Source organism: Ictalurus furcatus, chromosome 6 (assembly GCF_023375685.1).
Source record: "Ictalurus furcatus strain D&B chromosome 6, Billie_1.0, whole genome shotgun sequence".
In the NCBI taxonomy this organism is placed as follows: domain Eukaryota; kingdom Metazoa; phylum Chordata; class Actinopteri; order Siluriformes; family Ictaluridae; genus Ictalurus; species Ictalurus furcatus.
The window spans coordinates 14046788-14073322 of record NC_071260.1 but is presented as its reverse complement, the minus strand read 5'-3'; the positions used below and the strand labels follow the sequence as shown (position 1 = coordinate 14073322).

The 26535-nt window shown below is 38.1% G+C and overlaps 1 long non-coding RNA gene across 2 annotated transcripts; it reads left to right on the top strand.

Annotated features, from left to right (window-relative positions):
- The first annotated feature begins 10832 nt into the window (after positions 1-10832).
- On the top strand, positions 10833-26269 carry LOC128608691 (uncharacterized). Of its 2 annotated transcripts, none has more exons than XR_008386106.1 (5): positions 10833-15966; positions 24962-25031; positions 25246-25410; positions 25801-25837; positions 25990-26269. It is a non-coding gene; the product is annotated as an uncharacterized LOC128608691 (long non-coding RNA). The 2 variants fall into 2 exon arrangements; XR_008386107.1 differs by lacking the exon at positions 10833-15966 and adding an exon at positions 19367-19433.
- The last annotated feature ends 266 nt before the right edge of the window (positions 26270-26535 follow it).

Sequence of the window (26535 nt, the reverse complement as noted above, 5' to 3'; positions counted from 1 at the left end):
ATATAGACAGTTTTTATTTTGTACACGTATACCAACTTAATCTTCATCTATCATCAATCCCTGTTAACCAAATCTGTCACCACCTAATAAAACAGTTTAAGTCACTAACCAAAGTAAGTACAGTATCTCACAAAAGTGAGTACACCCCTCACATTTTTGTAAATATTTGATTATATCTTTTCATGTGACAACACTGAAGAAATGACACTTTGCTACAATGTAGAGTAGTGAGTGTACAGCTTGTGTAACAGTGTAAATTTGTTGTCCCCTCAAAATAACTCAACACACAGCCATTAATGTCTAAACCGCTTGAAACAAAAGTGAGTACACCCCTAAGTGAAAATGTCCAAATTAGTCCCAATTAGCCATTTTTCCCTCCCCGGTGTCATGTGACTTGTTAGTGTTACAAGGTCTCAGGTGTGAATGGGGAGCAGGTGTGTTAAATTTGGTGTCATCGCTCTCACACTCCCTCATACTGGTCACTAAAAGTTCAACAAGGCACCTCATGGCAAAGAACTCTCTGAGGATCTGAAAAAAAGAATTGTTGCTCTACATAAAGATGTCCTAGGCTATAAGAAGATTGCAAAGACCCTGACACTGAGCTGCAGCATGGTGGCCAAGACCATACAGCGGTTTAACAGGACAGGTTCCACTCAGAACAGGCCTTGCCATGGTCGACCAAAGAAGTTGAGTGCACGTGCTCAGTGTCATATCCAGAGGTTGTCTTTGGGAAATAGATGCATGAGTGCTGCCAGCATTGCTGCAGAGGTTGAAGGGGTGGGGGGTCAGCCTGTCAGTGCTCAGACCATACGCCGCACACTGCATCAAATTGGTCTGCATGGCTGTCGTCCCAGAAGGAAGCCTCTTCTAAAGATGATGCACAAGTAAGCCCGCAAACAGTTTGCTGAAGACAAGCAGACTAAGGACATGGATTACTGGAACCATGTCCTATGGTCTGATGAGACCAAGATAAACTTATTTGGTTCAGATGGTGTCAAGCGTGTGTGGCGGCAACCAGGTGAGCAGTACAAAGACAAGTGTGTCTTGCCTACAGTCAAGCATGGTGGTGGGAGTGTCATGGTCTGGGGCTGCATGAGTGCTGCCGGCACTGGGGAGCTACAGTTCATTGAGGGAACCATGAATGCCAACATGTACTGTGACATACTGAAGCAGAGCATGTATTCCAGCATGATAATGACCCCAAACACACCTCCAAGATAACCACTGCTTTGCTAAAGAAGCTGAGGGTGAAGGTGATGGACTGTCAAGCATGTCTCCAGACCTAAACCCTATTGAGCATCTGTGGGGCATCCTCAAACGGAAGGTGGAGGAGAATAAGGTCTCTAACATCCACCAGCTCCGTGATTTCGTCTTGGAGGAGTGGAACAGGACTCCAGTGGCAACCTGTGAAGCTCTGGTGAACTCCATGCCCAAGAGGGTTAAAGCAGTCCTGGAAAATAATGGTGGCCACACAAAATATTGACACTTTGGGCCCAATTTGGACATTTTCACTTAGGGGTGTACTCACTTTTGTTGCCAGTGGTTTAGACATTAATGGCTGTGTGTTGAGTTATTTTGAGGGGACAGCAAATTTACACTGTTACACAAGCTGTACACTCACTACTTTACATTGTAGCAAAGTGTCATTTCTTCAGTGTTCTCACATGAAAAGATATAATCAAATATTTACAAAAATGTGAGGGGTGTACTCACTTTTGTAAGATACTATATATGATATGATAAAAGAACAAAAACAATGAACCTTTCTTAAAGAAATTCCTAAATCCTCTGACCAAGTGTATGGCTGTGCCATCTGTCTATTACATAAATGCCAGTCCTTCAGGCTGAAAAATAAGGATCAAAATATTCTGCCAGTAGTTTGGCACTGTGGCTTAAAAAGTTGTTTTTCATCTGACTTCTGAAAGCTAACTACTGTCCCAACTGCCGTACAATACTGATAATGCTCTTACAATTAAGAGGCTGAATGGCAGACCTTGTTAAATAATATTATTATGTTTTTCCTTATAATGACTTATATTTTATTAAATATGTTCTTATATATCTTATATTACTTTTTGCCTTTTCTTATACGTTGATACGGGAGAAGAGGGGGCAATGGGGCAATCTTGGTGTGAAGGTAAGCCTGCACAAGGACATGTCTTTGCAACTGTAAGTAAGTTGCCATAAGTTTCTGTTACTCTATGGATCATGCTGAAGTTGCAAAATGGTTTCACTTAATATTCACAGCAGCAGTGTACAAGTCATTTCTTCCTAATTTGTTTATTAACTTTTATTTTATGCCAAAATGGAATAAAAGCTATTTGCCAGATTCAGATGCTCCTAAACAAATTATTATAAATTATGAGTTTGTAACTTATCAACAAAGACTGTACTATCTTTTCTAATATAATGCATTTAATATGGAAAAATATTTTCACTGAAATATTTCAGAGAAATTTTTTACACTAGTTTACATTAAATGTCTAATGTTCTGTTCTGTTGGAAATATGCCTTAACTGTTAAATTATTTTGGAACCTTTAAAAATAACTCGATTGCTTCTATACCTTTGGCTTGTAGTGTATATGACTGCTACCAAATGTACAGCAGTTTTGTCTTGCTGCCATCACAAAATAAAAATGTTTAAACCTCAAGTAATGTAGTCACGGAGGGTGTGTACATTTTTCACACTACATTAAGGGTGGGGATCCTTCTAGACTGTGGAACAGAAATGTAATCAGTGTGTCTCCACTAATTTATTTCACATTGGAGTACAACCATTTTTCTCTTTTACCATTATGGACAAAACATCTGTTTCTTTTAAAACATCATCTTTAAATGTTTTTTCTACCTCCTAAAGAACCCTCGGACTTAAGAGACGATGTTCGGAGTTGTTGACGCCCTGCTCAGGGTTAAACAACAACATCTTTACAATATCTTCATGGATAAATTGTCAAACTAACATCTTGGTTTTTTTCTTGGAGCAGAAGTCAGGTTCTCTCTCATTTCAACAGGTCCCCTTGTCGGTGAATACACAGCATTCTTCTAGGGGTATTAGGATTTCTCAGAGCAGACATTGTAACAGATCGTTGCAGAGGTTCTTCTGTGTTTTAACTACAACGTCTTAACCATTATTTAAACACTGAGATGCACGACTCTCTCCTTAATTCGTTAACATAAACACATTTGTAAGCATTCTGCTCAGCAAAACCCCCCAGAAAACACGTCTCTATCTCACACAGACAGACAACTTCCAGGAAAGATCACACATTCAGATCAGACAGTGTTACCAGAGGTCATAAATGTACACGACTTGACTGTCAGCCAGTTACACAAAACAAAACCCCCCACATAGTAACACACATATACCCAATATTAACCATTTGATACAGTTTTTCTTATATCAGACATATTTCACCTAAACCATCCTTAAGCTTCAAAATAAAACAATAAACAAAAAGTAATTTCAGAAACAAACATTCTCTTATACCACAAAAAGGTATACATTTGTGTGTGATTAATACCAGGAGAAACACGTTTCACAACAGTCTCATCAACAGCAAAACCACCCCAGAAAACACGTCTCTATCTCACACAGACAGACAACTTCCAGGAAAGATCACACATTCAGATCAGACAGTGTTACCAGAGGTCATAAATGTACAGGACTTGTTTTTTTTTTTTTTCTTTTTTTTTTCTTTTTCTCAATGGAATATTTGGGAAAGGGAGGGGAGGAGAGAAGAAAAAAGGTGATGTTCAGCAGACATGTTTGGTAGACGTGTTCAGCAGAAATGTCCAGCAGAAATGTTTAGTTCAGCAGAAATGTTCAACAGAAATGTTCAGCAGAAATGTTTAGCAGAAATGTTCAGAGAAATGTTTAGTTCAGCAGAAATGTCCAGCAGAAATGTTCAACAGAAATGTTCAGCAGAAATGTTCAGCAGAAATGTTTAGTTCAGCAGAAATGTTCAGCAGAAATGTTCAGCAGAAATGTTTAGTTCAGCAGAAATGTCCAGCAGAAATGTCCAGCAGAAATGTTCAGCAGAAATGTCCAGCAGAAATTTTCAACAGAAATGTACAGCAGAAATGTTTAGTTCAGCAGAAATGTTCAGCAGAAATGTTTAGTTCAGCAGAAAAGTTCAGCAGAAATGTTTAGTTCAGCAGAAATGTTCAGCAGAAATGTCCAGCAGAAATATTCAGCAGAAATGTTCAGCAGAAATGTTTAGTTCAGCAGAAATGTTCAGCAGAAATGTTTAGTTCAGCAGAAATGTTCAGCAGAAATATACAGCAGAAATGTTGTTCACGTGTAACTAAACGTTAAACTAGCCATAACTATGCACCAAATAATGCATGTGCACACATTAACCATACTACTTGTTAAGCCTGCTACATACACCCCTTAAATAAATACAAATGCTTTAATATGTATTACTGTAAAGACCACCCAAGAATATTAAATGCTTTTCTCCAGAAACAAAGCTGGAAGAATACTGATGAACCTTAGTTTTAGTATCCCAACTGGAATATTCCTACAAACACATTTTAGGGTTGGACCGGCATAATTTCCCACTCTCTTTTAAGCATACCACTAACAAAAGTTTCACCACTAACAACAGCATTTAATGTACAATTTGCAAATGCTTTCCCACCAACCAACAATTAAATCATGCCAGAATGTTTTTCACCTTTATTGTGAAATTGCAACATAAAAAAAAAAAAAAAAAAAAAAATCAAAAGTGACAAACAACCAGAAATGTTTTAAGGTGAAAAAAAAGAAAAACAAAAAAAAAACTTCCACTACCCAGCTTACACATAAGTGTGCACAGTGTTTTATAATTGGAAATGTGTGTTCAGAATCATCCAATCACTTTCAAACTCATGTTAAATACTAATTAGCATACACCTGCCCTCAGTTAGTGACTGATTTCCCCCCAAAAAGTACAGCTGTTCCTATAGGATTTTCCTGACATCCTCTTGGTAACATCCAACTAGAAAATCCATGGGCCGCAAAGAGCTTACAAAGCAGGTACAGGATCTCATTGTTGAAATCGGGAGAGGGTTACAAAAAATGTCCAAGGCATTGGACATACCATGGAACACTGTGAATACAATAATCAACAAGTGGAGAAAATATGGCATGACAGTGACACTACCAAGAACAGGACATCCCTCTAAAATTTATGAGAAGATCAGGAGAAAACTGGTCAGGGAGGCTGCCAAGAGGCCTACAGCAACATTAAAATAATTTCAGCAATTTCTGGCAAGTACTGGTTGCACCCTACATGTGACAACAATCTCCCAAATTCTTTATATATCTGGGTTATGGGGTAGGGTGGCAAGACAGAAGCCTTTTTAACCCCCCCCCCCCCCCCCAAAAAAAAAAAACCATCTAAGCCTGGATAAAGTTTCAGCAAAAAAACAAAATACATCCAATCTCCCAGAACCATGTGGAATAATGTGTTATGGTCTGATCAGCCCAAAGTTTGGCCATAATACAAAAAGATATGTTTGGCACAAAATAAACCCACAAGACATCACCAAAAGAACACTGTCCCCACAGCAAAGCTATTGGTGGTAGCATCATGTTTTACGGCTGCTTTTCTTCAGGTGGAACTGGGGCTTTAATCAGGATTGAGGGTATAATGAATAGCTCCAAATACCAGTCAATTTTATTGTAAAAGCGTAAGGCTTCTGCTAAAACACTCAAGATGAAGACATTTCACCTTTCAGCATGACCATGACCTGAAGCATACCTCCAAAGCAACAAAGGAATTGCTTCACCAAAACAAGATCAAGGTTTTGGAATGTCCAAGCCAGAGTCCAGATTTAAATCCAATCAAAAATCTGTAGGGTGACCTGAAGAGGGCTGTGCACAGGTAATGCCCAGCCAATCTGACAGAGTTAGAATGCTTTTACAAGAAAGAATGGCAAAATCTTATCATGTGCCAAACTGACTGACTCTTACCCAAAAAGACTGAATGCTGTGATAAAATCTAAAGGCGCTTTAACTAAGTATTAGTTTAGGGGTGTACACACTTATGCAACCAGGTTATTGTACATATTTTCATTTTCCCCCCTAAAATTATTCTTATTGTTTTTCACTTTAATTTATAGGTTGACATGATTTATCTTATTTTATTTTTACATCACAGAAGGGTGTGTAGACTTTTTATATCCACTGTAGTTGCAGAGAGGGAGACAAAGTGAGAATGAGAGTTGTAGACATTGCTAGGGGATCTGGTTTGGGAAATAAGGCTGTACAAGTCATCAGTAAAGGACAGTTCTTTAAAGTGATGCTCCATTTGGCAAACTCAACTGTTAATGATTTGTACACTTGGATTGCCAGATGGAGCTTCTAATCAAGGACATGAAACACGAAAGTACAGTTAAAGAAATGAGAAGCACCGTCTTACTAAGTTTCATGGCGTTGTGAAAGCTGCACAACAATTGCAGTTCCAGATGCAGACCCAGCAAAGTATTTCAGTACTTTCATATACTCTAACAGAGCGAATAAATGTATAAAAATTTACATAGTTCAGCAACTTTAGTTTTCTAAACATGAACCAGCTTGCTTCTCTAGATCCTCTCTTGTGACTTTTAAAGAGAATCACTTGAATTTATGTAAATTATTTTGTTAAAGGCAGCTCATCGGACCACAGACTAAATACAGGGCTAGAGTTCTTGGATCAGAACGGGACAAGTTTAAGACTGTCTTTTTTCAGATTTTCTTTTATTTAAGTATTGTACTAATGTACTACTTTATTTATATATAACTTCCTGACATGCACCTAGACTATAAATAGTTTATAAGAGGAACAGTAGGGTTCACCTGTGTTCTGGCTCCCAAGGGCCACTAGATAGTGATCTCCCAGAGGAGAGAGCAGGTCTGAGCTGATGACCACAGTATCGGGACCCGTAGCATGTAGCAGATCCCTTGCCTACATGAGAATGGCAACCACAGACAGTTATACAACAATCCTCTTTCAGTCATCACAGCCTTAAAAAGATTATATTCTGGCTTGTACTAACTCAGGGTTTTACAAACCCTATCTCAGGATCCACCTTCCTGCTTGTGCTACTCCCAGTACACCTGATGCAGCTCCTTAAGGATTTAATTATGAGCTGATGAGCTTGATGAGGTAATCAGGGATTAGGAAACCTTGCATCTGGGCATGACTACGGTTTATTCTGGAGTGACACTGGAGACATTAAACTGCTGCTGTAATCAAAAAGACTTTCCTATGCTTATGAGAGGACATTTATTCACAATATGCTCATACTGAATAGCCTTTTAACACATTTAATACTGTTTGCCCTTATAAAATATAGTTGTGGAAAAGTAATCATTTATAACCCCAACATTGGGTGTCACCAAGAAGAGGATGGGTTCCCTTTTAAGTTGGGTTCTTGAGGTCGACCGATTGATCGGGTTTGGTGATTAATCGGCACAGATAACTGATTTCTGGAACTATTGGTTATCTGCAAAAATCCACGCCAATTGTTTTTCCCGGTTGCATCCGTTGCGGAAGCAATGAGTATGGGCCGCTTTCATTATACAGTACAAGAGCGCCTTCTAGAGGTGAAACAAAACTATCACTGAAAATTTTTGTTGTGTTATTTGAAGTGTGTGTGTGTTTTTTTTGTTGTTGTTTTTTTTTTAATTAATTTTGCATGTCTCTGTTTTTAATTTGTTATTTGGAGTGTTACTTTTGGTTCTGTTTGGATGTATGTCTTTTATTTACTTTAATATTTATTAATAGTTAATATATAAATTCATATTTATATATTTATTTCATTAAAAAAAATACAATACATTTTCATGGTACAGTCAGTTCTGTTTATTTTTGTGATAAAGTTCACTTATATACAGTGTTATGTTTTCATTCAGTATCAATTTTAAAAACTTTCGGTTGACTAATTGGTTATTGGCAGGTAATGTCCAACTTAGTTTTCAGTATCAGTAAAACCCAATATCAGTCGACTGCTATCTCAAGGTTTCTTCCTCTTTCCCTCTTTCCAGCTCAAAATTAAAGAGTAAAGAAAGAGTGAAGAGTGATATTTAAATGGACAGCTGCTAGACACAAACTAAAGCCTGTAAATTGCTACAGTATTGAATCATGCCAGCTTAGCCCTGCCCGACAGCTGCCTGAGACACAAAATAGGAAGCAAGAGGATTCTTTGGTCCAAAACAAAAGCCTTTAAGGCAGCAAAAAGGATAGGTGTTTAATGTTGCTTTCTTTAATATTTGTCAACACTTGGGTTTTACGATGTATAATGAAACATATTTACAGGAAATAGGAAGTTCAATTTTATTTGTTTAGCACTTTTAACAGTGTAGCATAAGGGGTTTTAGATTTTGGTCAGGAAGTGGATTTAGATCTAGTTTTAGTTTCTGTCTGTGTAGAGTTTTAAAGTGTATGTGGGTTGGCTAGTGAAAATTTACCCTAGAATTGTGTCTACCATGGTGCCCTGCAGTGGACTGACTTCTTGCTTATTGGGAAAATCACAACCGATTTCCAAAGAGTATTTCACATGGATAATCGTGTCACAAGGTTGCAGGCCTAGATGATTAGGCAAGGTCTCACACATACACGCAAGAAAATTCCAAAATGCCATGGGACACACTGCAAATGAAAGAAGTCATGGGTTATGCCTGCTTCTACTAAAATGTGATTAAAATGTGGCAATGAAGTGTCCTACATTGTTCAAAATGGTGTGTGTGTCAGAATTTCAGCTTTCCTGGTATTTACAACTGGATTTTTTAAACAACTTTAAACATGGCACCTTTTGTGGCAGACCATCCCATTCTTTTGTTAAGCAAAAGTATTGGAACAGATAGTCTTCAAGTAAATAACATTTACTATTCTGTTCTATATCCCTTGCTTCCAATAACTGCATCACCTGGTGACCAACTGACATCACCAAACTGTTGCATTCTTCTTGTGTGGTGCTTTTCTAGGCTTTTACTGCAACTTCCTTCAGTTGTTGTTTATATTCTCCCTTCGGTCTCCTCCTGAAAGGCATGCTCAGGAGGGTTAAGGTCTGGTGATTGATTTGGCCAGTCTAAAACCTTCCACTTTTTCCCCTAATGAAGTTGTTGTGTTGGCAGTGTGTTTAGGGTCATTGTCTTGGTGCATGATGAAGTTCCTCCCATTTAGATTGGATGCATTTCTCTGTAAATTGGCAGACAGATTGTTTCTGTAGACATCTGAATTCATTCTGCTGCTTCCATCATGAGTTAAATCATCAATAAAGATTATTGAGCCTGTTCCAGATGCAGCCTTGCAACCAAGCCATGACACTACCTCCACCATGTTTTACAGGTGCGCTTATGTTTTGGATCAAATCCTTTCTTTCTCCACACTTTGGCCTTTCCATCTCTTTGGTAGAGGTTAATCTTGGTTCCAGAACTTTTGTGGCTCATCTCTGTATTTCTTTGCCAATTCCAATCTGGCTTTCTGATTCTTAGAGTGGTTTGCATTGTGTGGTATGACCTCAATATTTCTGCTCTGGAAGTCTTCTTCAAATGCTGGATTGTGATACCTTCACCCCTGCCCAGTGGAGGTTGTTGGTGACATCACTGACTGTTGTTTTTAGATTTTTCTTCACTGCTCTTGCAATGTATGTCATCATGTTGCCATTATTTTTCTTTGGCTGACCTGTTAAAAACCAGACAATGTCTGGTTTTTAACACACCATTTTTTTTTCTTTTTTATTGCTTGTGCTGATGAATTTTCCTTCTTTTCTCAGCTTCAAATGGCTTGCTTATCAAACATATACAGCTTTCTGTTCTTCATGTTGGTTTATTCTTTTTAACAACAAATGCAGTATTCACAGGTGAAACCCAGACCTCAAACCAAGAATAGACATTCAGAGCTTTGAATTGTTTCAGAGCTATTAATCAGTCTAACAGGGCATGCTTGGGCAACAAGAAACACCTGTCAGCCACATGTTCCAGTATTTTTTATCATTTTAAAAAGGCAAAAAGAAAAGCCATATCTTTAAACAAAATCCATATATTTAATGTATAGCAAAACCAAAAGAATTGGCATTGTCATTCCAGTACTTTCAGAGGGGATTATAGGTTTTTAAGGGAGAAGCTTATTTAAGATTCTCTGTATATGCTGTTTTGGGTTCAGCATATGTTGCTATGGGATTTATGGGAACCTTTTGACAATGCAGATTAAAGGCAGACTGGACTATTTTTGAGTTTTTCAAACTGCTTTATTGTTTTCTTTCTAACAGCATTTACCAGCTGTCAAAGATTGTATACCAGCTTGACTAGTTCGGCCTTTATTTTATTTTCCATAATGCCAGATAATAAACCAACTAATGATTAAAGTGGATCATTGCACATAGATGTTATTGTCTTATGGTCCCATATATAGGAGCAACTTTTGACTCTAGATTTTGGTGGGGGAGGATAAAATTTATAATAGCAAAATTAATCTGAGAAGCTATCACACATGACTTATGCTATAGGCTACTATCTATTGATTTTTTTTTTTTAGTTACCTCATAATACGTAGTTGAGAATAAACAACATAGTCATTCAGCACAGTTATATAGGTGTACCTTTGTTCAGCTGTAATTGATAGAGCAGCTGTGCATCACAGTGTCACATTGTGCATGGCACACCCAGATATCGTTTAACCAAACTACAGCTCAAATTCCACACAAAAGATCTGACACTGCTACACATTTTTTCTTTTTTCTCAGCCTCTGTGTGGGATATAAGGTTACCGAGGTATATATATATATATATATATATATATATATATATATATATATATATATATATATATATATATATATATATCTCTGGTGTGCAGACATTATCTACTCCCTATCTGTTTCCCTTTCCCGCTCACAATCTATATCTTAAAATAGAAATACTTTTGTACATCATAGAATACTGCACTTACTTTTTGCCTTTGTTTATAGACATCTGTTATATTTGATTCAGACCATTTGCTATAAAAACAAGATCTTGGCAGTGATGCTCCTCCTCCACTGAAAATGTTTATAGTGTGAGAATGGAACAGTGTGATTCCTTCCCCAATTGGCTGCTATTAGTGCTTAACTCTATGGGCAATTGTGCAAAAGGTGATCAAATCAATGGAACTGTCAAATAGCAAAATAAAAAAGTTTACAAATTGCTGGTCACTCAAAAGAGAATTAGTATTTCAATTTAATTGAAAATGTGTGGAGTTATGAATGAGGACTTTAACTGTGCACTACATGGTCAAACAATGCAATTGTGTTACAAGGGGAAAAGATAGACTGATAGACTTGGAGTGCAAAACTGTTTGTGGCAATTGCAGTCCTAAAGCTATCATAGCCATTGTAGTCCTAAGCCATCATAGCATAACTGTTTATATGAATTGTGGCCCAGAGCCATTTTCATGGTTGTTTAAGTGGTACCATACTCAGTAATCTAAATTATCTTTAGGCTGCACCATGTGGGGCCATCCTCAGCAGCAGCAAGTAATGTCCAATTGATGAGAACTCCAACTAGAAGTAGGGCATCAGGATGGATCAGGCAGGTCCTTAGAGCAGAATCACTGATATCTCAGGAGTAGCATGTGTAGCTTGACAGAAAAAGAGAGAGAGAGAGAGAGAAACAGGAGATTAGTAGGTATTTTTGGCTTATTGTCTTGTAATGGTTAAGGACAATGTACTTTGTGTGCAGAGTGCAAGCAGGGACTCCAACAAGACTAGCTATGACAGCATAACTAAAAGGGAGAGCCAGAAGGCAACACAGACATGAGGGCATCCTGGGACATAAAGTGTGAGTGAACACGTAAGAGTGGGGGGCGACAGCATCCAAACATCCCAATTCACCACAACATTTTGCACATGAACCCTCCAGAACTGCTCTTTTAACTAAGAAAATACTATTCACAAATGTCTTGACTTAACCTTGACTTAAACACTGAGACTGTATCTGATTCCCAAACACTAATTGGAAGACTGTTCCATAACTGTGTGGATTTGTAAGAGAAAGCTCTACCCCCTGCTGTATCCTTCACTATTCAAGGTACCAACAAATAACATGCACCTTTTGATCGAGTAGACATGGTGAATCATAAAGTACCAAAAGTTTGATCATGTACTGTGGAGTGAGACTATTCAGTATAATATTGATCATAATCAATACAAAGTTTGAGTGGAAACCATTGTAGAATGGATAAGATAGGGGTGATGTGGTCATATCTTCTGGTTCTAGTAAGGAATATTGCAGCTGCACTCTGGACTAATTGGAGTTTGTTTATGCTCCTACTGGAACATCCACACAGTAAGGCATTGCAGTAATCCAAACTAGAGGTAACAAAAGCATGAACTAATTTTTCTGCCTTGTGTAGTGACATTATATTTCTTATTTAGCAATATTTCTATGATGAAAGAAGGCCATCCTAGTAATATTATCTACATGAGCTTTAAATGAAAGACTGGAGTCAATAATCACACCAAGGTCTTTTACTACTGCACATGATGAAACAGAAAGGCCATCCAGAGTTACTATGTAATCAGAAAGCTTAGTTCTAGCTGCATGTGGACATTATAGTACTAGATGTATTTGTTTTGTAAATATTTTGTATACTACACCTGCATGGTATATGGAGATTATACAGACACTTAAACAAACTTAACCATTATCCTAAATAGCTTAATACAGTGGTTCTCAACCAGTGGGGAGTGCTGAGACCAGAAGGGGGGCGCAAATTTTTTAGAATTCACAGACAGGGCATCATTTGGGTACTCTGTGTATTTTACTGCTTTTCAAATAGAATGTGCAGAAATGGAAAAACTCTGCGTTCTCTCTCCCTCTGTATTTTTTATTGCTGGGGAGAGGTGGAGCTTAGCCTGCCTTTTATCTAGCTGTGAGTGCAGACCACTGTTGGCAACTTAGCGACTTTTCAGACCCCTTTAGCGACTTTTTTTTGTGCCACATGATAGGGAAGGTTTTGAGGGGGCTTTAGTTGCAAAAGGTTGAGAACCTCTGGCTTAATCGAATTACTTGGTTATTTCACTGAAGGTCTTGCAACATTGTTTCAGCTGGTTTGTTACACATTAGTTTGCAAAATGCATGTGTGTGCAGTAGGCCTGCAACTAACAATTATTTTCGTAATCAATTAGTTGGCTGATTATTTATTTATTTTTCTGATTAATTAGTCCTCGTCTGTTTTCGGAACAGAAGTAACGTAATGAGAGCGCATGGTGGCTTAGTGGTTAGCACGTTCACCTCACACCTCCAGGGTCAGGGGTTTGATTCCCACCGTGTCCCTGTGTGTGCGGAGTTTGCATGTTCTCCCCGTGATGCGGGGGTTTCCTCCGGGTACTCCGGTTTCCTCCCCCAGTCAAAAGACATGCATTGTAGGCTGATTGGCATGTCCAAAGTGTGCATAGTGTATAAATGGGTGTGTGAGTGTGTATGTGATTGTGCCCTGCGATGGACTGGCACCCTGTCCAGGGTGTACCCCGCCTTGTGTCCATTGCTCCCTGGGATAGGCTCCAGGTTCCCCCGTGATCCTGAAAAGGATAAAGCGATATAGAGGATGGATGGATGGATGGAAGTAACGTAATGAGTAAATCTCCCCTGTGCCATGCGCAGACCAACTAATCGATAATGAGATTTGTTGATGATTTTCATAATCGATTATTATCGATTTTATTGATTAGTTGTTGCAGCTCTAGTGTGCAGTGTGTGCACAAGTGAGAAAAGCCTCTCATCACATGACCATCACACCCATATGTGCTTGTTGAACATTCCTTTCCAGTTTTAGTCCCCATTTGCTGTGGCATTGTCATGCTGGAGCAGATTTGGGCCTCTTATTTCCAGTGAAGGGAAATTGTAATGCTACAGCATCCAGAGACATTCTATACAATTGTGTGCTTCCAACTGTCTGGCAACAGTTTTGGGAAGAACCACATATGGCTGTGATGGTCAGGTGTCCACAAACATTTGGCCATATATTGTATGAAAGGGGAATAATTAGATATGCTATGTTTAAATAGTTTACATCCTACACCTGGGGATAAGACATAAAAAATAACTCGAGGTTAATAATTAATAATCAGTGTTCAGACTTGTAGTATATGGTGAGTTGTTATTGAACTGTTTAGGTGTACAGTGAGGGAAAAAAGTATTTGATCCCCTGCTGATTTTAACAAGCTGAGATTAGGAGCACTCCCTTTAAGAGAGAAAAGTTTAACCAAAAAAGGTAAACATTTGACTGACAGTGTAGGAAGTAATAAATCTGAGCAATCAGCCCGGTAAAATCTAGAGAGTTTCTTTTCTAGCAAATGATAACTTTTAAAGAAAGCAGGGGCATTGAGTGTCACTTACCTGAGCAAAAATTCACCCAATTCAATGCAATTCTATTTGCATTGAAATACCACAGAGCAACTTTCTGCATGTAAATTTAGTCCCAGAGGCAGCAACAGAAATATCAAAGGAAACCACCCTTTCGTAGGTGAGGCAACAAAATTAGCCTAGCTCAAACTACCACAATTTACTTATTTATTTATAACAATTCTGTTTTCTGATAAACAAAAGTCTTGTGCATGTATACACTACTCTCGGTGTTTAAGTTGTGCAGTTTTTTATTATCTGTGCTGAAAAAAAAAGGTTCTGACGCACATAAACATTACAATTTAGTGAAACAGGTTCAAATTCTTCTTATTAAAAGCGTTGACTGGTATGAGGGGAACAATCCAGAATGATGTTGAGTATAAATAAAGCTGGGACTTTCCGACAGTCCTATCACGTGTCCCATCACGATCGCATCAGAGATCCCCACTGCCCAGAAACACAGCATCTACTTTGGGAACGTCTAATCTAATAACGCTGCTTCTCTTCACTGCCATCTGCTGTCACTGAAACATACATGAACCCAAACATACAGCAGGGTTTGCCATTGGCAACCTGGAAATATATACAAGGCCTTAGTGATTATTATGACTACGTTTTAACTGTTCCATGGCACCATTTACATCAGCAAAGCTCCATCTGTGATTCATGCTTTCCAGACAGCAATTAAACAGTCATTATAAGTATTTTTATAACTGTATCTTATAACGGTATTTGTTCTAGTTCAAGCAGTGCATGCCGGTTAGAATTTTTATCCGAATTGAGACGGTGCTGACGCCACGTCACTGTGACGTATGGCATCAAAGTACCGCGGTAGTGACACGAGAGCAGCCGGTTGTCTTTTCTTGTATTTCCAATATCTGTAACTTTTTCTCTTTTTTTAAATAATAATAAAAAAAGAATAAAAAAAAGAAAAGAGAAAAAAATGGGAGCAGTCGGCTCCCTCAGCCAGCAGCTTCTCCAGTGTGGCTGCACGAGCTCTGATGACGACACAGCTATTTCACGAATGGCCGGACTCACCAACGACAACGATGACGTGCTTTTCATGTTTATTCTCACTGCTTCAGTTCCGCTAAGGCTCACAAATCCGTATTTCTTTATCAGTGAAAACTCTTTTCATGTGACCTTAATGTTATATTGTGTCATGTTTATCAAAATAAAACATTGCATTTACATTTACATTCATGGCATTTGGCAGATGTGTTTATCCAGAGCGACTTACAGAAGTGTTTTGTCTTTATCAATAAATACAACCTGATACTGGTTCACTAGGTCACGGACTAAGAATACCATCAGTCTAAAAACTCTGTTGGGAGGTAATATAGTAAGAAAAACACAGACAACACAACAATTTATGTATTTTTTAATGAAAAGTGTTAAAGTATTTTAGGAAGAGGTAGGTCTTCAGACATCATTTGAAGACCGTCAGTGACTCTGTTTGGACATTTAGGGGAAGATCCACCACCTAGGTGGCAGAACAGAGAAGAGCCATGATGCATGCCTTCCTTGTACCCTGAGAGATGGTGGGTCCATTCGAGCGGTGCTAGAGGATCAGAGGGAGCGTGGTGCAGTGTGGGGTGTGATAAGGTGATTTGAGGTAAGTGGATGCTGGCCCATTTCTGGCTTTATAGGCAAGCATCAGTGTTTTATATCTGATGCGGTCAGCTACAGGAAGCCAGTGGAGGGAGCGTAGCAATGTGGTGGTGTGGGAGAACTTAGGAAGGTTGAAAACAAGTCGAGCAACTTCATTCTGGATCAGTTGCAGAGGTCGAATGGCTGCCAGAGGAAGACCTGCCTGGAGCGAGTTGCAGTAATCCAGTCTCGAAATGACAAGAGACTGAACCAGCACCTGAGTGGCCTGTATGGACAGAAATGGACGAATTTCTCTGATGTCGTAAAGAAGAAATCAACATGAGCGTGTCAGATTAGCAATGTGAGAGGAAAGCGACAGTTGATTTTCCATGGTTACCCAAAGGCTGTTTGCAGTAACCGAAGGTGGGATCAGAGAGTTGTCCAGGGAGAGCACAAGATCCTGACATGGTGATGAGTCACCTGGGATGAACAGCAGTGGAGAAAGACTGGAGCATTGATGGAAGGAAGTGATGATAGTACTGGAAGTGATCCAGAGATGGAGGAAGAAACTATCTGTGAATAATTGAGTAGGTGATTGGAATAAAATTGTCAATTGTAAAAGGAAGAAAACTTGTAGACATTAATCAGGAACAGATAGTGAAAAACAAAGGGTACCAGACAGGACCAACAATTAGGAATTTAAGGTACTGATGAAATTTGCAGAAAATTATATGGTCAATCCAGTAAAAATTACCAAAGCAATAAAAAAAAAGCACTAGGAGACATAGAGAGTGCTAAGACACAGAGAAATGGTATGAAATGGTAGTGGGGTGGTGATATGTATCAAAAATGAAATTGCACATAGGATTATAGAAGTGAGTGATGAATATGAATAAATTATAGTAGAGATATCTTTGAGAGAACAGTGTTACGGTGATTAATTTTCATAATCCATGCAATAGGTTAAGTAATGAAGCGTTAGAAAAGATCATGGAATGGGTAATTACAAAGTGGTATGGTGTGGGGATTTTAATGCTCATAATACTTTATGGGGACGTGATAGCATTGACCACAATGGTAAGGTAATTGAAGAAATGATAGGTTGGAAGGCTCTGGTGCGTTTGTATGATGGTAGAACTACTAGAACTGATGTGACAATGGATGGTTGTTGTATAGATTTAACACTGGTGACAGAATGCATAACAGGGATATGTAGGTGGGAGGTTAGGGAGGATTTTACAATAGGTAGTGATCATTAAGTTATTTGCAGTAAAATAGGCATGGATGTAAATGAGATTACAGAGGATAAGTTATACAAACTGGGAGGCATTTAAGTATATTAGTGAAGTGAAGTTACAAGAGTTGGATTTATATAAGGAAATGGAGGATGTAGAAAGTTATAATGCGAAATTATGTGAAGTATAATATTGCAGATGAAGTCATTGCGAGAAATAAAGGAACAAAAAAGAAATAAATCAGTTCCATGGTGGTCAGAATTATGTAGCACAGCAATACAGAATAGGAATAAGGCCTTTAGAAAGGTTAGGAAGACATTTATATTTGATGACCTCATTCTAGATAAAAAAAAGCACAAACAAATGTGAGAAGGGTAATTCGAGACACTAAAAAGAATTACTGAAGAAGTTATTGTAGTTCTATTGGGGAGACAGGAGATTGTGGTTTAAAAAGAAATGTAGGTCTACCTGTTCTGAGTGATGGGGAAAGAATAGCTGTGACAAATGTCGAAAAAGCAGAAATGTTAGCAGAGGTGTTTGTAAAAGTGTACTTTAATAATAATATATCAGAAGAAATTAAAATAATTAGAGAACAGAGTAGAAAGGAACATCCAAATATTATGGTGAGGAAAAGGCCTTCTAGTGACCCTATTCATGTGAAATTCTCATTATATGAATTAAAGAGAGTAATTGGGGAAGTAATTTGTGTAAGATAATGGAACGGTTGATTGTATGTAGACTGAACTACATGTTTGAAAGGAAAGGGATTATATCACTTTACCAGAGTGGCTCCATAAAGGACACAGTATAGTAGATGCTGCTATATGTTTAGAGACTGACATAAGAAAAGTAAATAAAGAGGTTGTAGTAGGCATATTTTTCGATATTGAAAATGCATATGACATGCTTTGGAAGGAGGGGTTGTTAATAAAGTTAGAACATCTAGGGGTTGAGGTAGAATGTTTAATTGGATAAAGGATTTTTTGCTTGATAGAGCAGTTAGGTAAGAGGGGTCGTAATGCATCACATGTAATAGTCTTATGCTTGACATGTGGTGAAGACTGTTGAACATGTATGATTGTGTAATGTTTACAAGGGAAAGAGAGGAGTGATTAAATAAATTGAGAAATATAAATTTAATCAATTTCACCTTACCAAACCTATTGAATTGTGCTTCAGGACAGTCAAAAATACAAAGAGAAATACTTAATTATCTCAGGAGAATAGGATTGGAACATAGAATTTAATAAACATATTATATACCCCTTCTTATTAATGCTTCACACTCCAGTCCACTTGGTGGCGGTAATATACCATTAATTGGCTTGTCAACCGCAATTAAATAGGGAAACGCTAAGCAGCCATGCATTATTATTTTTTTCTTTCTTGTTTTCTGGTGATCTCGACATAACAAAAGTTATATTCTCGTGATTTTTTCCTGTGTACTCGACATCCATCGTCCCGAAGTCAATGGGGGTTTGAATGGGTTTTTGGTTAAATGCCTGAAATAAGGTCTGTGGTGAACACAAGCTTAAGATATGTTCACGTTTTATACTGACAGTGCCCCCCAGGAATTTAATATCCTTTTGCGTACCCCCTCTCTCAAACTGTGTTGTCTGAGGATGGCATCCTCTCTATTGTTTTTTTGTTTTGGGGGCTTTTCCCCAAGCATTAAACCAGCTATATCAGCTGCAGCAGGAAGAATGAAGTCCTCCACAATATTATGGGGTTTTCCTGTCTCAGCCACTCTGTAGCTCACCATGTAGGATGCTTCCAGACCCTTCCTATTTAGGTTTTCCTACACTGTTATGAGGGTCTTACTACTTTTGTCTTAAATTTCTTTCAAAAAGCTCTCGAGGTTTATTTAGCAAAAAGTAAATAGCATGCTTTGTTTCTAAATGTCTGCGCAGAAACTGCTGGTTTCATGCAGTTATGAAAGAGTACGTTTGCACATATACACACTGTGGCTGGGGGTTTGCTTCACTGTCAGCGTATGTAAAGCCCAAAGAAATATATTTCTCATCATATCTGCGCATCTTTGATGTTTTTTCTGCGAACTGCTGGTGAAGAAGAGATGGCGTTTCAACTCGTACATCGCTGTCTGCATCAGTGTGACCTGGGCTAGTAGCAATGAGTACACTTACACTTGCTACGGATGCGGTGTTAGAGGGACCTGGGCCACTGCTGTCTGAGGACTGGGGATCAGCGGTGCTTGCTGTGGTTGCGGGCCGAAATCTTTCAACTTCTCCATTTTAAGGTTACGAGCTATTACTTAACTTCATCATATAGCCGTGTGCTGGTGATAAATGACATGCGGTAAGATGCGCACTGACGCATAATTGTGAGTGGATGCAGTTTTGACCGCGAAAGACAGGATAGTTTCTTCTTCTTCTTCTTCATGTTTTAATGGCGGTTGGCAAACCACTAAAGGTGCATTACCGCCACCTACTGGACTGGAGTGTGGGCAGTAGTTTGGCAAGAAAAGAAAAACAACAACAACCAAATAATAAATAAATAAATAAGGAAAATATAATAAAATAAAAAATAAAATAAACAAACTAATAATAATAATACCAACACAATAATACATAAATAAAAGAAAATACAGAGATAAATAGCTGTATAGTAGATATTCCTACTAGATTACTAAAGTCTCTCACTTATCCCAGCATTTTTTAAATAGTTTATTAGGGGGCGGTGCATTTTCCCAGATGTTTTCCCCAGCAAGTTCTCTAGTGTCATGTTTTGTTTTCCAATCTGCCTCTCTAGCTCAGTTCTTTCCTCCTCATACCTTTTGCAGTCTAACAGAATGTGTTTTGACAGGATAATTTGATTGGATGTCATATATTTGACCTTTAGAACATTGCAATGTTGCTGTTTGTACACTGGAGGGGGCACAAGTTTATTTTTTGGCCGTGAGAAAAACATGGATTAGAATTTTAATGTTATTTAGTGAGACGGAATTAAATGAACAGTAAATCTCAGCCTTTTGCTCCCGTACCCCCTCCGTCACCTCACGCACCCCAGTTTGTGAACCACTAAAACACATCAGTAATACCCCACTCAGGATTTTTTTTAAAGCTTTTACGTGTCTTGAAAGAGACAGTTGCTAACAAGTGGCTAAATGGTATTACAGAGGTTGTCGAGGACATTAAACATCATCACGCCAAACAGGAAAACTAATCTACTACAGCCTTGTTGTGTTTATACTCGCCCTCTTGCAACACAAACTGTTCCAACTTGTAGATCTATCAGTTTATAGCATTTTCCAATTGTTTTTTAAATAAAGTTGAAAGATCTCGGAAGCTGGTGACATGGAAGTCATGCGACAGTGGTGTAGTTCATTTATAGCCTAACATTAGGTTGGTTTTTTTTTTACTTCTGGTGAGTGTATTTAGGCTTCAGAATTCATAAAATTTGTGCTCATTTGTGAAGATTATCTTAATGAACGAAACCTGTAAGAATCATAAACTTTTGTTGGTCACAGTGTTTATTTTCTGCAATAATCCAAATTCACTGGAAAACTCTTATTGGATTTTTGTCGAGGGAACCAGGGTGATAATAACTTCCGGGTTGGCCTACAAAAATATACCTCATCCCTGCAGGATTGACGACTTCCACTCCAGTGTCCGACACTTGAGAAGAGGACATCCCTCTCTCTTAATGTGGAGATAAAGTCCATCTCTACAACGGGAAATTATTATATTTATAATGGTGTAGATGCCAACTTGCATGTAACACCAGTCCCATTCACAAAGCGTGAGATTTTCTCGTGATAAATTTACGTCACAAGGAAACAGCTTTTTTTTATGTCACGATCACGAGAAAATTAAGGCGAGATCACGAGAAAACAACAAAGAAAAAAATTAATAATGCATGGCCGCTTAGGGCTTCCGTACAAATGTATTTTATTCATTATTTATGAGCAAACAAAATTAAGTAATGATCCTGATAAATTAGAGGCTGAATTTTGTAATGATAACAGAAACTAAAGTCGATGTTGAGAGGATTATGTGTATAGAAACCCTCATTAATGGAAGGCATATACATTGCATATAATCTAAAGTGATATTATGTGTATGCCCCTATTAATACAGATCCGGGTTTTATTAATAAAGTAAACAAGAATCTTGGTGACAAAGAGGGGCAAATAATTTTGGCTGAGGAATTTAATCAGGTTATGGATGGGATTTTGGTTAAGAGTAAATATCAAGGACTTTCTATACCAAGAGATAGATCTTCCCTTCTTATGCTAAAAGAGGATATTGGATTGACTGACATATGGCGCCTGGTCACTCCAACAGAAAGAGAGCATACAACCCCAATTCCAAAGAATTTTGGACGCTGTAAAATGTAAATAAATGAAAACAGAATGCAATTAGTGACTAACATATGGGTTTATAAGGTTTGCAAATCATTCTGTTTTTATTTACATTTTACACAGCGTCCCAACTTTTTTGGAATTGGGGTTGTTCATTTTTTTCTCATTGCCATAAATCTCACTCTTTTTTCTTGCTTTCGAATTCTATCATTGATCAGGTAGTAGATTAAATTGTAAATTTGGAGCAATAGTATTGTCAGGCAAATCTGAGGCTATGCCAATATCTAGAACATGTCATTCCCATACAGTGACCTAATTTGGCTTTAAATGGATTCTGAAGGGTATGAAGTACCTTGGCATTAAACTAACGCAGAATTTGGAGGATATAATGATGTTGAATTATGAAGTACTGCTGTCAAAGATAAAAAAATATATATATATAATAATGTGGACAAATGGGAACAGCTGAAGGTCTCTATGGGGTAAAGTGAATATATTCAAAATGGTTATTGCTTCGCAGTTCAATCATATATCAATGATGACACCTGTGAACATTCCAGACCCTATTTTTAAAACATATGACAAAATTATCAAGGATTTTCTATGGGAAGGAAAAAGACCCAGGATTAAAATGAGCAGGTTGACCTCCCCAAAGGACAAGGGGGGCCTTGGATTACCCAATGTGCGGATGTATAATTTCTCCTTTGAAACCGCCAAACTGGCTAAACATTGGGACGAGACAGATTCTGAATTGGACTGGTCAAGATACAATAGAATCTAGCCTCACCACTTCATCCCATTAGCATTCTTTCACAATGCTCTTGAGCTAAATGGGAAATACATCCAGTGAAAATACATTCACGACATGTTTGGAGCAAAATTCATAAAATGTGCCGGACATCACATTATAGATAGTCATATGCATCATTGTGGAATAATCCTGAAATTTGTATAGGTAAAGAAGGGGTGTTTTGGAAACTATGGCAACTTAAAGGGGTAACCGTAATTGGCGATCTGTATGAGAATGGAATTTTTATGCCATACTCTGAATTGGTTACAAAATATAAGGGATAAGGGGCCAAGGGAATTTTTGGAAGTATCTGCAGATTAGGCACTGTGTTAAGAACAAATTCAATGCAAGTGATAACCCTTTCACAATCTTTGAACTATGGCTTGCAAAAAAAAAAAAAAAAAAGGGTTTGTGTATCATAGAAACACAGTCTACACTTATACTTTGCCTTTTTGCAGAAATGTATTCGCTTTAATTCCAATTTGCTCTAAAACAAGATATTGGCATCAGCATCCGCAAAAAAACAACACATTTACAAGATAGTATAACAGTCCTTTATGGCCACATGTTCAAAGTCAAAAATCCAAACCTTGTTTGGAAGACCATAAAATGTTCTAAGTATTAAGTTACTTTACTATTCAGAGATACCAAGGATGTGTCAATCATCTCCATCTCACCTAAAATGTCTAAGAGCATTGAGGCAAAGCCTTGTATTGTATGTTAACAGTGAAATAATGCATGGAATATATGACTACATTGTATTTTTCCTGGATACACGGTTACCCAGGTGTATAAAAATATTTGTCTCCATGACTTTCGATAAGGAAGTTTCCTACATGATTGACTGCCTGCTCTTTACACAAGATATGGTGGTGACTTCAAAGGGCACTTGGAAAAGCACAAAGTATATTAATAATTCAGCACCGAGCACACCACAATAAACCTGCACATTAACACACCTCGAGGGACCAAGGCCTTTTTTCTGAGCAGTAAGATATGGAAGATGAATTGAAGTTTTGTCAGAGACTGGTTCGGTTACGTTGCATTATAATAGTGGTGTAGTCAACAGCAGGCTGGGAAAGATACAGATATGACAATAAGGGCATAGCAAGCTGTCAGCTGCAATGGTCGGCAAGAGCTGTAGCCTTTGGTAATTAGCTTCAGTATGCATTAATGGATAAACTTCACAGCCACCCAGGAAGCTTTCTTAAAGTTCCCAAATAGTCCAAGAACTTGCTTTAAGTTCTAAATGGAAAATGTTATTGTTTGGGGTGGGGTGAGGTGATGGTGGACGATGAAGGGGGATGGGTGCATTACTTCTTTTTTTATATATAATTAAACTTTTTTGTTGTTGTTCAACAATCAAAACTTAAAAGTACATCACCACAGTATTCAGTAATCACCTTTGCAGTTACATATTCAGCCACTAATCACCATCAGTGGAATACAATCAAAACAAAGACATATGAAAATTAACAGTTGTTAAGCAGTCCTACTTATTCACTCCATTTTTATATGCTGCCAGAAATTATCCCATATTTTTTTCCATTTCTCCCTCACTATGCAGTCTCCCAACATGCGATCATGTGAAGCGATTTCAATCATCCCAACCAATCCAATCTTTCAGGTCTGGGGTTTTAGGGCATTTCCAATTGCGTAAAATCATCCTGGCAGCTGTGATACAACCAATCTTAATAATGGTAAATGCATTTTTTGCTATATTGGGTACCACTGATTTATCTCCAAGAAGGCATAGTTGTAGTTCCACAGGTAAATTAGACCCAATCCACTCTTCCAGTACTCCTAGAATTTTACACCAGGATGGATGAACTAAAGAACATTCCCAGATCATATGTAAATAAGTGCCCTCTTCATTACATTTCCAGCACGTGTCAACTGAAGATAGGCATAAACAGGGTAAGGGGGATTATGAAGTGGATAATATCTGTATATCAGGAATGTGTGCGAAATACTTATTTCCCATGCAAAGGCTTAGAAAAATAAGAAAATGTTCTCCTTTTTCCAATGCCTAAATTGTCTGGGCTCATTTCAGGTCTTTTGTGTGTGTGATTTTAAATGGTGCTGAAATCTGTCAGCCCTGATTAATGATATTACTGTGAACATAATTGAATAAAGTTATGTCTAAAAACCACTCAAAATGAGCTGCTAGTCTGTAACTGGATGACTCTGTGGTGTTGATTCTCCAACTGCTTATTACAGGATTACCCTAAAATTTAATGTCGTCCTGCTCCAACAAAATCTACTGTATGGTCATAAGCCACTGCTGGTTGATGTTCAGTAATAATATATGGGGAAAAAATCTGGGTAGAATTTTTGAAGAAGGGAAAGGAAAGAAGAGACTTTATAGGTTTCTGACAGTTCTGTGTGTTTTAGAATTATAAAAGTATAAAAAGTATAACAATAATGTGAAACCAAGACGATTCTGAGATTACTTTATTCGAGTATTACACTACTATATAACTGTTGTTCAGGCTTTTTGGGGGGCACCTGTAAACAATCTCTGCTAAATACCTCCATATGCCAGTAACTGTGTGTTCACTGCTCACGAATGTGCAGCATGTGAATTTGATGGAAATCAGTGCTCATGAATAATGGAATAATTCAGTTGAGTCTGTAAAATAGCCTTCTCACAACTTGTGTTTTCCTCCTAAAGACTTTGCTGAAGATGTTTCCAGATGTATCCAGCCAGAGCAGTCTGCACAAAATTCTGAAGAAGAGAGAAGGTGCTTGAATATCCGATGTCAGCCAATTTGTCATAGTCCGCTGTTCATGAGCTCAACTTTGCTCACTTTAACTGCTCTCAACTCTCTCAGTTTTGATCTTTCAAACCTTTTCCTTAAGACTTATATCAATTAAATTCCTTTTCATGCCTGTAATCTGACGGTTGAATCCATTTCCACGATTGTCCTGAACACTCTGTTCTCCGTTTCTTTCAAGTGGAGGGTGAGGTGAAGGCAGAAGCAGCTGTGGCAGTTCCTCCCTCTAAGGCCAAACAGTTTCTGGCTTCTCTCCGAAGGCCTAAGAGGAACATCTGGAACCGTAGCCGTCCTGATGTGCAACAGTGGATCCAGTAGTTCATGTACATGGGTTAATTACGAGGCGGTGAGTTAAAGGTCTTAACACTATGACTCCATGAATAAGTTCATGATGTCTGTGAACATCGAGAGTGTTCATTTAAGTAAGCAGGACTTAATAATTATGAATTAATTTATGGAGGTCAAATATAAATACACTTAGATGGCCTGATCGGCTGCATTATGTGTGCTGTTGATGTACTATGAACAATAACTATTTGGAAATATTTTAGGCGAGGCTTAAACATTTAAAAAAAGTGTCTCAGCTACACTACATTTTGAGGGTCTTGAGCAGGTTTTTGGTTGCCAAATGTGGGTTGGAATGATGGGTGCATTTACAGCACACTTCCTACATCTCAAGCAGTTTGAGTGATTGGATTTTTTTTTTCTTTCATTCCCATATGTTTGTCATTGCCAGTTCCCAACCACCTCTGTCTTTTCAACTACCAATCAGGGTGGGTGACTTCATACACACTTCCTCTGAGACACATGCAGCTCTGTTACAGCATCTCTTCAAATTCAGTGACGTTTATGTAACACCAGAGAGAAGCTGAATGCCCTCGAGAAACATTCAGTGTCTGAGGGTGATGTTTTATTTTCCTTTCAGAGACTAGAAGCTGACCTGGCATACCGGATGTACCATAAACATACCACAGATCAGGGATGGTAGCATCACTACAATGAGCACTCTCTCATGGGTCCTTGCGACACCACCCATTACAGACATGGAGCGAAAGTCAACTATTACTACTAATAGCTTTTCTTTCTCCTTAGGAATGACCTCATCAAGGCCAATAAAGTGAATGCAGTTTTGTAAACGAGTAGAGCCCCTTATGATACACAAATTTCTCCACACTACAGAATCTATGAGCTACAATAATGTAATAATCCACTTACGCCCTATACAACATTAAATAATGAATAAATCCTTACAGGCAGATATGAAACGTAATGAATCTTATGTTATAACCAATATGATTTGAATAATGACTTTTAAAATATAACAAAAGGTGTGCACATCCAATGCACCCGAACTGGGCTCAGGTGCAGGACAAAAAAAAATCAATATTGAAAAAAAGAAGCGTAATGTCCGCACACTGACTTTACAGCTCCAAAACAACTATTTATTGAAAACGCAATGTTTCGACCGTCA